The sequence below is a fragment of the Hemicordylus capensis genome, chromosome 6, assembly GCF_027244095.1.
Source record: "Hemicordylus capensis ecotype Gifberg chromosome 6, rHemCap1.1.pri, whole genome shotgun sequence".
In the NCBI taxonomy this organism is placed as follows: Eukaryota; Metazoa; Chordata; class Lepidosauria; order Squamata; family Cordylidae; genus Hemicordylus; species Hemicordylus capensis.
Window position 1 is genome coordinate 75,834,770 of NC_069662.1, and position 17,474 is coordinate 75,852,243.

Consider the following 17,474-nt stretch of genomic DNA (forward strand, 5'->3'; position numbering starts at 1 on the left):
TGAACTGAGAATTGGTCTGTAATGCAGCCATAGAGCTGTACACTTACGAAGCTATCGGAACTTCCGATTGATAGAGAACTGGATCAGGCTGTAGGACGACAATCTCTCTGCACACTTGCCTGGGAGTAAATCTCAGTCTCTCAACTCAGTGGGTTTACTTTCGAGCAAACAGGTTTAGGAGCGCGCTGCACGGCTCTAATCCTAAAGAGCCGGATCTTAAGAGCGCTTCCTTGGAAACAAAGTCCTAACATGTCCAGTGGAGACGACTGTGCAGCCTAACCTCGGATGGAACTTACTAGCAAATACTGTATATAGAGGATAGTCGAGCTGCTCACGCCCGACTCTGCTCCGCAGCTTAGCCGGGGAAGCCGGCAGCCGCCCTTCCCCCGCTTACTACTGCTGCTGAGGCTGTGTGGCTGCCGGCTTTCTAGAGGCAGCAGCGAGACCGGCGCATGCATGCCCGAGAGGCGGTGGCTTGCCTTGCGACTGCGTGCAACAGCACACAGGAGGCGGGGAAGTGGGAGGGTTTAAAGCCTATTAAAGGGGGAGGGGGAGGGCATGCCTCCTAAGCTGGGGAGAGAGAGAGAGTCAGCACAGCAGCAGAGTAATGAAGCAAGATCTGGCTAGCGGAGGCACAGAGCCCTAGGTTAATACCAGACACCTTGAGGAAGGAAGCCCGCGAACAAACACGCAATCGCGCAACACCCCAAATTTCCTCCCTCACGCTCCCCGCTTTTTTCAGAATTCACTGTGTTCTCCTCTGCGCTCCTCCGCTCTTGCACGATTATTTCTAAGGTTGGGGGTTATTTTGGCATGGGTGCCTGAAGTTTCCTCCGTGACTGCCTTCGCCTGCAAGAAAGAGTTATAAAGGAGGAGGCTCTCCCTCTTTTCTCTCCGCCTTTCCCGGTTCTCTTCCTTTACACGACATTCCCAGGTTGCCTTAAACTTGATCAGATCAGCGTGATCAGGAGGAGGAGGAGGAGGAGGAGGGAAGGGGGTCTATACCACTTGTTCGTGTCTTCTGGCTGCAACAGGAACGAGGAGGCCACGAGGGCGAAAAGAGCAGCCGCCGGAGTAAAGGCAAGATCTTGCAGGTAAGGAAGCAGCGGGATTGTAGGTTTGCCTGCAAAAGGGGTGTGTGTGGAGCTAGATTGTGCGGTCCCCGTCTCGTTACTGTCTGAGAAACGAGCTTCTAGTTGAGAGCAAGGCGGGTCGGCCGCGTCGCAACAGTCGCAGCCCAATAGTGGCTCTTTGCAGGCGAAAAGGAGAACTTTTGCCGTACTTTTCTGTGCGCCTAAGCACTGTGGTGGAGGGGAGGGGAAGGCGCTCCTCTGCTGAGATTGCGACGCTGGGCCGCCCGATCCTAAGGGTGTTTACTCGGAAGTAGGCGCCGTTAAGTTTAATGTGGCTTGGGTAAGTGTGCCTAAGATCGCTGCTTTCTCCTTTCTTCTAACTGTATGCGCACGCTTGTCCCAAATAGACTGTTGTGTGGGTGAGGGGATCTTAAAGCGTTTATACTTTGGAGTGCCTAAAAAGTTCAGCGCCGCTTCCTTGGTAACAGAATATTAGCTGTGTGCTTTAAAAATGAGAGTGAGGGGCGTGTAAACTTCACTTCTCCGGAGCCTCTGTCTATACCCTTTCCACATTGCATCATAAAAATCAGGGTGGAGCCACTCTCTCCTCTCTCTGCCCCCTCCTCCAAGTAACTAGATTTGAGGGGCTTGCCCAGCTCTGCCAATCACTTGTGGCTTGGTGCGCTCTCTCTTTCTTTTCTCTCCCCCTCCACCCGCCTTTGGGGAGTCGTTCAGTCCCGAGATCGGATGTCTGTGTTGTCAGAAAGTGAGAATATTTCTAAAGATTTAAGGAGGAGACAAGCCAGGAAGGAAGAGAGTTGGTATTACAGCGTTGCGGTAGGATCTAGATGCCTAGCTATTTTTAATACAGCATATAAAACTTAACTAGAAAGTCCCAAGATTAAAGGTTATGTGAACGTAGATCGCCTTGCCAGTATTGTATCTCAGTTGCGAAGAGTTATTTTCCAAAAATTGCACACATGGCACTGAAAATGTTTTGTGGAAGGAGTTGACACACTTCTGGTTACAGAACAGTTAAGTCTTGGAGGAGATGACCAATTGCTTATTCCATTGGGGCCAGGGCAGTGGCCAGAGGACCTTATCTTCCCCCACCCCTTAGTCAAAAAGCTCCTTTTTAGTGAAAATGGTTTTTTTAAAAAAACAACAACAACCCCAAAAGAAAAGACTGCAAAAGCTGCTTGGTAGCCCTGCACCGTGAACCCTTCTGAGGTCAATTTATTTCGTCTCCAGAGTATGGATGATTCTACTGAAAACTCTTGCATCTTATTACTTACTGTGATGTAGGAGCTGTTTACAAAAGCATGTCTTCCTCCTTTGGCAGCTGCTGCTTTCCTCTATATCTGCTTTTGGTGGTATCCATGGGGGTGTACTCAGAGCACAATTTTGCTGCATGTTGAATGTTAACTGCTTGGGTAGAAAGGAGAACTTGGCTTCCTTCTCTCTCTCCCTGTACGGATATTACAGCAACTCTTCTACCTTGGCACATGTTTTCTTGTAGCTTTATATATCAATTTTCACTGTGTGTGTGTCTGTGCGTGTGTGCTCCTTTTTTTGTGGGGGGGAATTAAAAGATTGTAAGAGCAGTCTGTACTGCAGTCAATCAATCTGACTAAGATGCTACTGAAAAAAAAAAGGGTATGATCAGAGTTGAGATGTTGACTTAAGAGACTTTGATGAGATGTTGACTTAATGCAGACTTCTTTACAAGTCTCGCTTAGTTCAGTGGGACTTATTCCAAAGTAAGTGTACATGAGATTACAACTGGAGCAGGTGGTTTACTGATTTCAGGAAGAAATCATGCCGCATCTGCTTATTTCCAGGGGTGTAACTACCAGTGTTCAAAGGTGTCCAAAGAACACCAGCTGCCACACTCATAGGGGCCCTGCTACTTGTCCTTTGCCCCTCCCCTTCCCCACTCCTACTGCTTGCTGCCATTGTGGTTTGCCGCTCCTCATCCCTGCCGCTCCTCATCCCTGCCTCGCACAGTGGTGGGGAGGGGTTCCCCATGGCTTCTTTCTTGGCTCAGACAAGGAGAGACACTGTAGAACCCCTCGGCACTGCATGAGCCAGCTAAGAAATGGAATGCATGCATGCACCCCAATGCCTAATCCAGGAACATGCGTACCCTCCATTTTGTAGCTAGTTGTGCTACAGTATGGGTTTCTATGGCTTCGCTCCGCATATGAGTGAGGAGAGAAACCATGGATACTCCCCCCACCACTGCACAAACTAACTACTGAACAGTGGGGGCGAGGAGTGGTGGGGCAGGAAGCAGGTGGTGGGGGCAGCAGCAGCAGGAGAAGTGCAGTGGTAGCAACAGTAGGTAAACAAAAGTAAGGTAACCCCTCACAATGTCTCTGGAACTGTGGGGAAAAAATTGCAGGGGGCCTGATGTTCATTTATTGAACACAGCCCCCCTGCTGACCTTGCTGCACCATTGCTTAATTCTTTCTTCCTCCAAATCAGGAGGATTTAGAAGTATTTAACTGGTTGGTGGACTGCCCCATATTTTTTCCTTCTATTTAATCGCAGGTCTATGAAGCTTTATTATACTGGTGCAGTAGTGCCAGTATAGTTAAGATGAGGAGTTGTTTCGGCATTCTACCATGATTTTATATAATACTGAATAGAGACAATGCTGATTAAACAATTAGCTGCATTGACTTTTAACTGCTTGATAGTCTGCTTCTGTGTATTGCAGGGGATTCTGGGAAAGTGTTCCAAGGTGTGCACAAAGTGCTGGCCAGGTGTGTAGGGTCTGTCTATTGCTGTGGATGAACTGAAAGTGCACCCTAGAGAACACCCATGTCTCTCTTTTGTGCACAATATAGGAGACACACAAACTGTGTTTTAGGGATGCTTGTCTGCCATGCCCAGTCTCCTAATTGAGGAGATTAACCTCCTAGGAATCCTGTGTTTCATTGGAAACAGTTGGAAAACTACTGGGCTGTAGAGGAGTTATTCTGCTCTTCTGTATTTCTTAGCAAACAACATTTTGTGAACAGTTAGTAGCACAAAAGAACAATGTGTTAAGAAGCCAAAATTTGGAAAAACTGTTCCAAATATTTTCAAGTGTAGAGGTTCTAGGGCTGCTGTACAGTATGGATTCAGCATTCTAGGCTTTTTCTGCACATCCTGATTCCTGCCTGAATGCATGTCAGATATATGAGCAATTTTAAATAATTTAGAGGCTTTCTATATTCATGGACTAGTCACATATTACAGCACTTGAAAATGTACCAAGAAGGGCAGCAAGGCTAATCTCAGGATTAGGAGTGAGTTATGAGGATGGACAAAAAAGAGGTGCAGAGATTTTCCTTTATATAAAACGAAAGAGGAGTGTGTGTGGTTGAGAAGCAAAACTTAACAGATGACTGCTTATTAACCTTCCCTTGTGAGGTATAGAAGAAAATATGAAGTATAGAAGAAAATAAAAGGAAGTTAACTTCTGATCACATGGCTTGGAAATTCAGGTAGTTTTACCATAGGACTCCCATTGGATTACTTGTAATCTAGACTGAAAGATATTTAGAAAGTCAGTCATTCTTCCAACTCAGACTTGTAGAACTGAGTATGATTTAAACAGCAACTTGATAAGTAATGGGTGTGTGGAAGGAGAACATCTGCTAATGTTTCATTAATAATACCTTAACATTTCTATAGCATTTCTGAGTGTTTGGAGCGCTTTGTATTTATTATCTATAATCCTTGAAGGTAGTTCAATACTATCCCCATATTGCTGTGGTTTTGGAGAACAGTAGCTTACCCAAGGCAACTGGTGAGGGTGGACCAACTGAGGATTTAGCCAGTATGCCATACCAAGTCTAAAAATTTGATGCTGTAAATCTGAACTAGTTTTCTTGACCTCTCTTCTTTCTGGGGATATGATGGTGTCAGCACAACATATTTGTTGACTTGAACCAAGATGTGATTGTGCTTCATTCAGAATCCATTATTTTAAATTGTTTTAATATTCTAATGTTGTGTTAATCTATGGTGTTTTATTGTAAACCACCAAGAGATATGAGTTTTGGTGGTATGAGTTAAATAAAAATAAAATTTGCCAGGCCTTGACAAATTTCCTTGGACTCTAGGAGCCAGTTCAAAAATGTAGGAGGCAGACAATGGACACTTGACAAATTTACCAGACCAGTGATGGACATTGTGGAGGGGGAGGGTAAATAGACTTCTTTTTATCCCCTTGACAAGTGATGTAGTTAGAAGAGAAACAGGGCTGCTTAGGACAAATAAACACTTTCTTAAATAACACTGCTCCTGAATATCCTAGTCTAGGTGCCATGACTCCCTGGCACCTAAGATTGTCAGCTTCTGGCAGTTGTAATTCTGGGGCAGCTTGTCAAACTCTAGACCAGGTCTCAGAAGTGATGACACTAACATGTAGTTTTCCATTTTGGTCCCAAACATCTGCAGTACTTTTGGCATGTAGTAGTAGTAATAAGTTTATTGTTGTAACCACTGGTCATAACACAACATTAAAAAAGAAAGCGGGAGGGGGGGGAGTTAAAATAAAACCCAGCATACAATAAAATTCATCAAATAATGATACAGAATTAGTTAAGCTGAGACCATCACTATAGTCTGGAACAAAGCATAACAGATGTAAACGTCTTTCTAAGTTTAAAGGAAAGCAAGGCAAACATGGCAACTTGGTAGCTAATGTATGGGATTGCATCTGCAAGAAGACATTCCACATCCGAGCCCTTGAATTTATCTATGATCTGCCTCAATGTTTCCCCCCTAATCACATCATAGAAGGGAAAATAAAAGAAATCTTCTATCTATATAATTTCACTAAGATGACAGGAAATGTGTGGGGATGTGGGGACACGTGGGGATGATTGGCGGGCGGAAATGCGGTGGAGGCAGGCCCCAGGAGCCTGGGCTGGGCCCGGTCTGGGTTGGCTGTGGTCAGGAAGTGGCTAGGCCTCCAGGAAGAGGTGGAGGCCTGGTGGGGGTGAGAGGAGGCGGGCAGCAGAGCCACACCCGAGAAGAGCCTGGCTGGCTGCGGTGGCAGGTCTGGGCCAGCCATGGTAAGGCAGTGGCTGGGCTGCCAGGAAGAGGAGGAGGGTGGCGGAGGCCCGGTGTGGGTCAGAAGAGGCGGGCGGTGAAGCCACGCCTGAGGGGAGCCCGGTTGGCCGCGGTGAGGAAGCGACAGCGGTGAGTCCGGGCAAGCTGTGGTGAGGCAGAGGGCAGCGGAGGCCCACTGGGGGTAAGAGGAGGATGGCAGCGGAGCCACGCCTGAGAGGAGCCCGGGCAGGTGCCAGAGCCGCTCTGCGCCCAGCTGGCAGGGAAGACAAGCAAGCTAGCGGCGCAGACCTGGGCAGAAGGTTGTGGGGAGGACAGGAGAGACTTGGGCAGAAGGTTGGGGAAGGGGAAACTGCCGGCCCCAAAGAGCACACAGATGCTCTGTGCAGGGTCGGCTAGTTGTGTATAATATCTTCCACTTGGCCAGCACTGCAAGGATGAAGGTGCTGTTCCACTGGAAGTTCACAGAAGTTTGTGAAAGCCTTTCTCAGTGATATGTGGGTAAGATCAATCAGGTACTGTGAGAAACTTCTATGTTTCTTATAATAGCAGTACCAAATTGAAAACCGTGCGAGCTGTACCACAGCGGCATCTCTGCAAGCATCCCATTCTAGGAGCCATTCTCTAATATTTTCTTTACTCTGAGATCTAAGTTCCCCCATAGAGGACAAGGAATTCAGCTCTAGGATATAAGACAGGAATTTAGACCATTGATTCCTGTCTTTATAGCGTAAAAAACAAAATTTAGCTAAATGATGTTCCGAGAGACTGTCTAATTTCTTGAAGTACCTTAGCAGTGCTAGGTGAACTCTGATGGAAATTGACGCAAACCTTGCTTCAATTCTTAGCCCTGCCTCAATCAGTAAAGGGAGTGCCCTGTGGGAGGCCCAAAATCTTCCTTAGAGGTTGTTCTGAACTGTTTCCAGCTAAGCAACAACCTTCTCATCCCGCTCCCAGATCTCAACACTGTACAACATCTGAGCTCTCACATTGCCTTGGAGTATTTTAAGAGCTGGGGCTATTAATTGTCCCCCTTTAGAGTAAGAGAACTTTAGAATAGTCCTTACAGAGCATCAATTAGTTACTAGAACAGCTTTGAAATGTGCCTTCCAAGTGAGGGACTTAACCGAAGGAAACGCCCAAATATTTAAAGTTTTGGCATGCATGGGACCTCTTGGCAAGATGATGTAGCAGTTTGGTTTCTGTAGTGTTCTCATGACACCCACATTGATCTCTTCATCAAATCCAGGTCCTGCAGTGTCTAGTTATCGTGAGAGATTGGAAGAGACTAAATAAACTGAAGCTGAATTCTAGCTAGAGGTACTGATGGCTAGCAGGCCTTGTGGACTAAAGTGGCACCTGTTGCTGGGGCTCATCTTTTTTCATTCATTGGGGTGCACAGCTTACCTTCAGCTAGGAATGTTTTTGTCTAGTCTCTGAGAAGAGTCTGGCCCAATCTGGCAACCAGAATTCATGCCTATGTATTCTTTAGCCTTGACTATTCTACTGTCTCTGGAGACTATTCCAAAGTGGAATATCTACTGAGCAGGTCTGCTGTGAGAGTGTATTTCCCCAGTTTTCTAGAGTCAATAGCAACAATTCAAAAGGCTGATTGTGGGCTGTAAAACTGAATGGCTTGGTTACTACAGATCTTGGGGATTCTCCCCCCTGCCCCATCTCCCTACAGTTTAGCATCAGTAAAGGAAGCGTAAGTGATTTGCACTTCCCATGTCATAGGTGAAGCAGGGTCTTGTGCTTCTCAGCTCACAAGTGAAACGTGAGATATTCAGAGGTTTGTGGCATCTTATTTGGGGCCTTACGGAGGCAGTGCAAGTACTTCCCTTGTTGCTTGTGTAAAGTTGTTCTTTTGTCTCATTGAAATCCCGAAGACTTATTTTGTGCACATGTTCCAAACATCAAGGCTCCCTGGAGCTATTCTTAGAAGTGTTCTACATTTATCTAACTCCTTTTCCTCGAATTCACTGGAGCCACTAGCCTGTGTATGTTGTAGAACTGTTGCATGACGTGTCTGTTTGGATGGGTATCTGGTAGCTAGGGTTAAAGGGGGTCAATGAGTGATACTTAAACATGTGGGGTGTGTGTGTGTGTGTGTGTGTGTGTGTATTTTTAAATTATGACCCAGAAACTCCTTAAATAGTCACACTGAGCAAACATACAATATTTCAAGGCTGATGGTCTAAGCACATTAACATCTATATAAAGCCACCTTATATAGAATTGGACAATTGGTTCATCTAGTTAATTATTGTCTACACTGGCTGGAAGCAGGCTTTCAAAACTATTTGTTCTGTTAGGGCTTCTTCACATAAAGATGGGCTAGCCTTGGGATTACTCAGGGATGAGAGAGCTTGTACATGTCTCTTGGTGGACTATGTTGTCAAGCTTTGGGTCCCAAGAACCTGTGTGTGTGTGTGTGTGTGTGTGTGTGTGTATACATACGCGCTTTCTCTTGAACACAGGCGTTCGTGTATATGTCAGGCACACCCTTCAAACAAGCACCAGCTTGGTTGGGACTTGTACAGTGCCAGGCAAATTTAAGGAGTACGTTTTGTGTAGCATAGCAGCTATAAGTATGAGCTGGGAAGTTCTTGGTTTAATTCTCACCTTGTCCACAAACCTATGAGGTGGTCTTAGACACACTGCTATTCTCAGCATCCCATTTGCAATATTGGCCTGCTTTCTAAGATTTTTGTTCAGATTACCAAGATAACGAGTGCCAAGTGGTTTAAAACTAAAACTCTTGAAATCCACTCCAAGTTGTGTTGGAGTGAAATTAAAGGAATGTTCTTTGTTTTCTTGTACTTGCTTTAGTTTCCTCCATGAAATCTGGATGAGTCACAGCTGGCTGGCAGAAATCAAGTAATTTCAGATCAGAAGAATCCTGGTGAATTTAATAATCAGAAGTACATTTTGGGGGGTAAGGGTAACGGTCCCATGGACACTTTCAGTGTTCTCTCTAATCTTTTTCATTTGTGTGGAATGAGTTTTGTTCTGGGCGGCAGTATTAAGGCAGTATGTGCACACATGCATTCAAAATGGGGCCTTCCTGATTCAACCTGAGCGGGATCTAAAATTTACTGAGTGCATCAAAAAAAAACTTGTGAGCGTGCACCTGTGTGCATGCCTTAGAGGGAACATTGGACACTTTGTCTTGAGTTATCAGTTTCAGAGTAAGTAATTCCGTTAACAGTGCCTTAAACATAGAAAGGGTTAATGGCTTGCTCTTCAGCTGACCCTTATAAAGGATTTCATGATAGAACTGTTCTTTCTAAAAACAGCATATGCATATACAATTCACTTAAGATGTTGAAAGGGATGCTTTATGCAGCGTGTACAAATATTTAATTCAGGAGATACTTGTATTTGCAAACATCTTGAAACACAATAGTTTCAAGTTCTACATTGTGTATGATAGAGAGAGGCCACTAGGGGCCCAATCAGGCCCCCATATAGCCCCTGATCCCAAAGACACTCCCTTATTAGCTGACCATTTTACAGGCAAAGGACTTCTAAACCCAGTCCTTTTAGTGTGGGCAGTAACTAGGGGTGTGCACGAATCAAAATCTGTGATTTGATTTGAGATTGAACTGCAGACTCCTGAATTGATTCGGTGAAAGCAGCTGGCTTGGCCAGCTGCCTCAAATCAGCCCCAAGTCACCCGATTCACACACCATTTTGAGGCCTGTTTTGCTGGACCTCAAAAATGGAGCTTCTTTCCAGGGAGAGCTGGTCTACCAATTGGGCAGCCCTGTCCTCCAAGGCAGGCTGACATGCTAAATTTGGAACAGAGGGCTGGTCTACCCGCTGATCCCAGTTGGTAGACCAGCTCTCCCCAGAAAGAAGCACCATTTTGAGATATCCCCCCCTCAAGCAAAACGGGCTGCAAAATGATGGTTGAATCGCCTGAATTGATTCAGGTCAAATCGGGGGTGATTCTCTTCTACCCTGAATCTGGCCATTTGATTCAGGGCAAATCACTGAATTGCCCCTAATTCTACCTGAATAAAATTGCACATCCCTAGCAGCAACAGAGTTGACCTTTAATGCATTTCAGGAAAGTTAAGTGGGACTGAGGATAAGGTGCATATGGGTAGGACTCTTCAGACTTGTGATCAGGTCATAACTTTAATGTTGTAACCACAGGTCATAACAAAGAAAAATGAACAAGTGCATACCACAATCACCATATATCACAAAAATAACCATCCTAATGAAAAAGAAATTATAGTTTAGGACAATGCCTTCTGCTTCTTATGACGTGAAGACTGTTGGAAGTTGTGTTGCTCACATTATGATCCACAGCCCCTCTACCTGTGAATGGTTGAATTTCACGGTCAGGGGAAGACTGTTAAAGCTCTCTAGCTTTTCCTGGTGGGCCGGAATGGACCTTTTGGCCTGTTTCCCCCAGTTCCCATGGGAAATAGTTGCTAGGGAAAACTAATACTGGCATACTTGCACTTGCTCGGTTCAAAACATGGTCCCCATTACAAAACCATATGTGTCACTGATTATCTTTAGTGCTGTATTGCTTTTGCCAGTGTATTGGCCCATTGTTCACTTGATTCTTAACTCTTTAAAGAATGATGGGGTAACAATTCATTTAAAGAGATACTTGTAGTCTTACAAATAACAAGTTACTAGGTTGCTTACCAGTGTGTGCCCAGGAGGCAGAGAACTGTATTCCCTAGGTGTTGGGTTGATAGTGGGTATGGTATTTTTGCAGAACATTGATGATCAAATTTTAAAGGGGGAAGAAGGGATGGGCATTGAGCCTTTAAGGCAGGGCTGCTCAACTTTGGCCTGCCTGCAGATGTTGGCCTACAACTCCCATAATACCTGGCTATTGGCCACTGTGGCTGGGGATTATGGGAGTTGTAGTCCAAAAACAGCTGGGGGGCCAAAGTTGAGCAGGCCTGCTTTAAGGACATACTGAAGGACAGCAAGGTTGTGTTTTCTATACGTTGGCCTGGTTTGAATGTTACATTGGGAACATGCTGCAGGTTCATGTGCTCCCTCCTTTTCTCTTGTGCATGCTGATTCTGTCCATCACTTCCTAGTTCACAATAAGATAACCATAGCTTGTCATGACAGCCAAATCTGGCAAACTGTTATGGCTCACCATAATTTGCCTCCAAACCAGAACTGGAAATACACTCTTCAAACTGTTGTTTTTGACTTTGGTTTGGAGGCAAATTATAGCTAACAATAATATAATTTTGCTCAATTTGACTGTTGTGGCAAATGAGGTTACCATGAGCCTGCAGCATCTTACCCGTGGCCAAACAATGGTTTGGCTGTGACGTCTCAACTGAGCCACTGTTTATCATTTTGGTAAATGTTACTGGTTTTCCTGGGTAGCCTCCTAGTGCAGTTGAAGCACCAGTGTGATATGACCAAAACATCCAGTCCTAGTTAATACTGAACAAAAAGAAAAAGCAGCAGCAGGAATAGAATCCTGTTGCAACTTTTTTGGAACAGGGGGACACACTCGTGGTAGGGATGCATGGAACCCCCAGGAACAGCCCTGTGAGAATGCCTACTTAATCTATGGCTGTCTCAAGTACTTCATGATGTAATAGGTCGCCATGTCACTTCCCTTTGACACACTAAGCAGCCAAGGTCTCAGGTACCATCAGTGCTTTGTCCAGAACAAAAATATATCTGGCAGGGTCTAAGGTATAAATGCCATCAAGGTTTTTTGAAGCTGCCAAGTGACTGATCTGTCAATAAATCTGCTCTCCTGTTCCCCAAAGATTAAATACAGGGAGGTAGTGAGCTGGTGAATATATATTGAAGAGGGTCTGAGCAACCATGTATTTGAGGGCCATCTGTCATCCCAGTCTGCATAAATTGTGGGGCTCTTTAGATGTTACCCTAGATGTGAGACCTATTTTTCTATGAGCATCTTCCATGTAGCTGCAATAATGTTAAATTGACCCAGCATGGGGGCTGATGTAGGAGCTGCTACCACATAGCTAGGGTAACGTTTTGAAGGCACTAAAGCATGTGTGCAAATTGAATTTATCAAGTAAACTCTAGATTTGGGGGCTTGGCTGTTCCTTCCCCCACAATCCTTACTCTACTGTCTGGACCCTCCTTTGATTAAGAAGGGGACTGATAGGAGGAAGTACTTGCTGCTTGCTTACAATTGGCATTGATGGGAATGGGGCTGATTCTTCAACAGATTTCTTGTACAATATATTTTTAAGCTGAGTTTAAAACAAAACCTTTTCTTGGCATTCAGTTTTTGGATAGGGTTTTCTAAATAAAACCACAGTTCTTGTAAAAGATCTTGATTACACAGGTCAAGAATGCACCCCCCACCCCGTAGGAAATCTTAAACAGGAACCTTCTTGAACTAAGACTTCTGAATAATAGCTTCTCATAAAACCATGCCCGAATACTTCCAGGTAAACCTAGTTCTGCCAAAGTTTTGTAAATTTTGTTTTAAGCCCAATTTACAAGAAACTAGTTGCCAGAAGACCTCTGGTCAATTTCTGGTGGACTATATAGGGCTTAGTGGTACTTGAGATTCTTGAAAGAAAGAGCACCTAGGTGATACAAGGTTGTGTTTTTAAAGTGAGAACTGGCATACACTCAGTCTCTCTTGACACAGATTAGTTATGCCTTAACTGTTCAGAAATCCCAAGTATGTACTCCTAATCTGTATACTTAACACACCATTGATGGACCATGGGGATTCTAATATTAAGAAGTCAAACACCCCAGCTCAGATACCAAATTTAAGCAGGCACTTTAAGCAGGTTGTGGTGATGGACTATGGCGTAGGGATGTGCACAAAGCATTTTAGCGCCTCTATTTCGAGGCGCCAAAATGCTTCGAGCTGCCCCAACTGAATCATTTTGGTGAGAATGAGCAGTTGCTTTAACAGGAGGGAGGGAGGTCTTACCTGCCCCTCCCTTGCTCCTCTGTTGCCTCTACACGGCACTGTTCATATTAAGCACTACTGCGGTCTGTTTATAAAAGCCATGCCAGGGCTGCTTCTTGCTTTGGAACAGGAAGTTCCCTGTTCCCAGCAGCCTGTGGCAATGTTGGCCAGGAAATGGCATCTGAGCATGTGTGGATGCCATCTTGAGTGGTTGGCAATCCTGGCCGTTTCCAGGCCGGTGCTGCCACAGGCTGTTGTGAACTAGGAATTTGGCATTCATATACTGCTTTTCAGGCAGACATCCCAAAGCAGTTTACATAAAAGCTTCAATAAAAAACCATACATCAAGCCACATGTTTTGATCTCCACGTGCTGAGCCCTTTAGGCTTTGTCATTTTTCTTCTCACCTCAGAGCAATATTATTATTATTAATTCGATTTCTATACCGCCCTTCCAAAAATGGCTCAGGGTGGTTTACACAGAGAAATAATAAATAAATGGCTCACAATCTAAAAAGAAACATAAGATAGACACCAGCAACAGTCACTGGAGGTACTGTGCTGGGGGTGGATAGGGCCAGTTACTCTCCCCCTGATCAATAAAGAGAATCGCCACGTTAAAAGGTTTGGCCTCTTTGCCAAGTTAGCAAGTGTCCCAATATGGCCCCTAGGTAGGCAGATTGAAAGGGAGGGGCCACCTCAATTAGAACACGGGAGCTGGATGGTGGTAGCTTTCCAGTCTGTGTCTGTCTGCCCTCTTCTCCCTTCAGAGCAAGATGGTGCTAGGTAGCTGGACCTCAGCTGGAATATGGGAGCTGGATGGTGGCAGGACAGATTTTTGTGAAACTGACATATCTACAGGTCTCCCCAGATCTGCCAGTACCTCCTACTTGCCTGTAGGAGAGAAGGATCTCTGTCCACAAGGGTCATGACTTTTCTTGCTCTTTTGAAAATAGACATAATATATTGATTAAAAACCTTGGTACCTTTTCAAAAAGTCTGTTATGACTGTACCAATATGTGCAACCTAATGTCCACAGAATGAGAATGGCCTGCCAAAAACCTTTGTGCTTTTAAGCTAATAAGCCTTCTCAGAAGGCTGTTTTTTCAGAGCGTCTCCAATTCTTGAAAATGAGAGGAATGTTTGCTGTGGCTTTGGAAGAGCATTTTGTGGTTTGAAATGGCCTTTCCCCCCCTCTCAGACTCGAGTTATCAACACACATGCCCCCCCCCACAATTTCTGTTGCTTAATAGGAGCAGAGTTAAACAATACTGAGAGAGCCTGACATTTAGTTCAGATATATGGCATGTACACTTGTGTTCAATATTGGAATTTTTTCCCCCTGGAATGGGAGAGTGACATATGTCAGCTTTTTTCTGTACAGGCTGTAGTCAGATACTTAAGTACCCTGCTAAAAATAACACATCTATTTTAGACAAGGGCCCAGTTAGGAGAGAATATCTTGCGGCTCTCCAGCCTGTAATCTGAAGGAGCAGGCTGGTATTAAACAAAATGCAAACAAACATTTTCTTGTAATTATGTCTCTGCCTATTTAGCAACCAGCTTTGATATGATTCGGCTTGCAGCTTTTAGAAGTAACTTCAGATATCTAGTGTGCTTCCTTTCTCTACGCTTTTTAAAAGGGGAGTCCTTTGTAAGTGTGGTGCGTTTCATACTTCGCGTGCTTTTAATAGCATTACAGTGTCTAAATCCTTTGGCAGCAATTTGCAAAATTCCTAGAAGGCAAAGGGTGAAAGCAATGTTGAAGTTGAGTAGAGGCCCTTGGTGTTTGAATTGAAGTAAATAAATAGTATTGTAACTTCTCCATAGCTGATAATACAATTATCCGCTCTAGTTTCCCACATTTCCTTCATGTAAGGTAGGTCTGAAGTTGTATTCCCAAACTGCAGATGTGTATGGAGCAAATGAAGGGGAGAACGTGCTTTGAGGCCGAGATAGAATGGTTGGACATTGCCCTCATCTTGTGGATATGACTGAAAGTCACCGACATGCCTGCACATGCCAGCCTGTCACACATGCGCCGGTGCGTGCAGGTGTACCAGTGACTTCTGGGCATATCCAGAAGACGAGGGCAATGGGGAGGCAGGGAGGTACGCTCCTGCCCCAATGGGCTTTAAAAGAAAAACTGAAGCTGACAGAGGGAATGTGGTGGGAGGGGTAAGTGCACCCTCCTCCCGCTCTTAAAGGGAAACCCCCACCACCTTCAAACCACCCCGCCGTGGTTCCGTGCACATCCGTATCTGGCACACCACCACACACACTATCACCTTGCCCAAAAAGGGAAGGTTAGAAACAGGTCTATATTTGTCCAGGTTGGAGGGATCAAGGGAGGGCTTTTTAAATAACGGTCTTACCATTGCCACCTTGAGGCATGGTGGTATCTTGCCTCCCTTAATGAACCATTGATTGTAACCTCCAACCATCTGCCTGTACCCTCCCTGGCAGATTTTATTAGCCATGAAGGGCAAGGGTCAAGAGTGCCCAATGTCTCACGCACACTGCCCAGGATCTTGTCCACATCCTCAGACTGCAGCAACTGAAAAGAATCCAAAACAGTAGGACCAGATGGTACCTGAGGCACCATCTGCTGGAACTGCCAAAACTCTGGAGTCCAAATCAACACAACAACTTTATCTGCAAAGTGATCACAATGGGCTGTAGATGGTTTCTCTCTCATTACCTGGGGGGATGTGTGGAGCAATGTGTTTGCTACACGGAACAGCTTTGTTGGTCTGCACTGAGCAGATGCAAAGGAGGTGGTGAAAAACATTTATTTGCCCCTCCCCCCCAGAATAGTCCTTAAAATTGGCTCTAGCTCACAATGGGCTGTAACAGTACTTCTAGTGACTGTTGCTGGTGTCTCTCTTATGCTTCTTTTTAGATTGTGAGCCCTTTGGGGACAGGGATCCATCTTATTTATTTGTTGTTTCTCTGTGTAAACCGCCCTGAGCCATTTTTGGAAGGGCGATATAGAAATTGAATGAATGAATGAATAAATGTTTGGTCAGCTTCATTACAACTCTTCCTTCAGTGTTGTTCCAGCCGTCCAAGTTGTTTCATTGCCCTAAGCTCTGAGGAAAACCAAGGAGCAGGACTGGCTCCACCAAGCCAGAGAGTGTGCTTAGGAGCGACCGTGCCAATAACCTGGGCTGTCTCCACATTCCAGAGATTCACCAGGGCCTTGACAGTGTCACCAACTCTGGACACTGGAAACTCCCTGAGGGCTGACTGGAAATCAAGCGGATCCATAAGCCCCGGGGGTGGACCATTCTAATTGGTCCACTACCCCTGCAGAGGGTAGGTGGAACAGTCAAACTAAACCCCACCAGATGATGATCTGTCTGTGACAAATGTCACGGACAGATCACCATCTCAAACTTTCCCACCTCAAGATCATTTATTCTCTGGCCAGCAAAAAAACTGATCCAGAATATGTCCTGCCACATGGGTAGGGCCCGATAAAATTGAGATAGGCCCATGGTTTCTATGGAGGCCATGAAATCCTGAGTTGCTTCTAAAAGAGGGGTCTCAGAGTGGATGTTGAAGTCCCCCAGGACAATAAGCTTGGGGGAACCCAAAGCCACTTCTGAGATCACCCTTGCCTGCTCAGGTAGGGAGACTGAAGTGCAGTGGGTTGATTGGTATGCCAACAGAATCTCCACCTATCTTGGAGGCCCACCATCAAGGACAAGCACTTGAAATTCTGAGATTGCCTAACTGGGCACCTGGAAAGGGAAAGGTCTCAAGGTAGATGACCGCAGTGCCCCCTCACCGACCCATAACATGGGACTGCTGCAAGATCAGAAAACCTGGAGGGCAGAGCTGAGAGAGACTGACCCCACCCGGCTCATCCAACCAGGTCTCCATCATACATACCAGGTCAGCATGCTCCACAATCAAATCGTGGATGAGAGATGTTTTAGCATTTACTGACCTGGCATTCAACAGCAGCACCCTAATCCAAGAGGGAGTGTTTCCAGAATTTCCTGGGGCTGCAAGGATAGGAGAAGAGCTAGAAAAATGAACAGGCCCCAGTTGCCTAGATTGTTTCCCCCTGTAATGGCCTGCCCTACTCCCACTGCCATATCTCCCACTGCCTGCTACCCATGAAATCACTGCTCTGAGACCATCCCCACTCTTCTGCTCTCCTAGACACATCTCCCCAGCCCAACCACCCCCTAATCGTTTCAGTAACATCAGGAACACAACTTCCTTAGTCATGCAGAAGAGCACTGTTACACTTGCTAACTCCTTGTTAAAAGCAAGGGAAGTTCCATCTTTTATTTCTGTTTTGGATGCCCCCATCTGCTCAACTCAAGACTGAGAGCTGAAAGGACGAGAGCCCTTGTGCCGTCACCCTGCGGCTCACACCAAGAGGCACGTTCCTGGCCCAGCCTGCTCTG

At 45.5% G+C, this 17,474-nt stretch overlaps 1 protein-coding gene across 13 annotated transcripts in view; it reads left to right on the forward strand.

The window, feature by feature from the left end:
• The first annotated feature begins 551 nt into the window (after positions 1-551).
• GRB10 (growth factor receptor bound protein 10) overlaps positions 552-17,474 on the forward strand; it is a 228,294-nt gene continuing 211,371 nt past the window's right edge. For 4 of the 13 annotated variants that reach the window (XM_053260434.1, XM_053260450.1, XM_053260441.1 and 1 more), the window contains exon 1: positions 552-1,094. The gene's annotated coding sequence lies outside the window, so the exon portion shown is untranslated. The other 9 variants (XM_053260436.1, XM_053260443.1, XM_053260440.1 and 6 more) reach the window with 7 other exon arrangements.